Source organism: Notothenia rossii (assembly GCF_949606895.1).
Source record: "Notothenia rossii genome assembly, chromosome: 4".
Lineage (NCBI taxonomy): Eukaryota > Metazoa > Chordata > Actinopteri > Perciformes > Nototheniidae > Notothenia > Notothenia rossii.
Window position 1 is genome coordinate 93,873,080 of NC_136902.1, and position 208 is coordinate 93,873,287.

Below are 208 nucleotides of genomic sequence, written 5' to 3' on the forward strand. Positions count from 1 at the left end.
GATTTAGGCTTTAATGAGGCTTTTTATTGTGAATTATTGTCTCCCTAACCCTAAATAATCTCTCTCTCTCTCTCTCTCTCTCTCTCTCTCTCTCTCTCTCAGGAGGGGAGTCAGGCAGGGGAGGAGGGGAAGTTCGAAGCCGCCTGCCAGCAGTTAGCCGGGGAGGCAGTGAGACGAGGCTGTGCGGACAACGTTACTGTGATCCTGC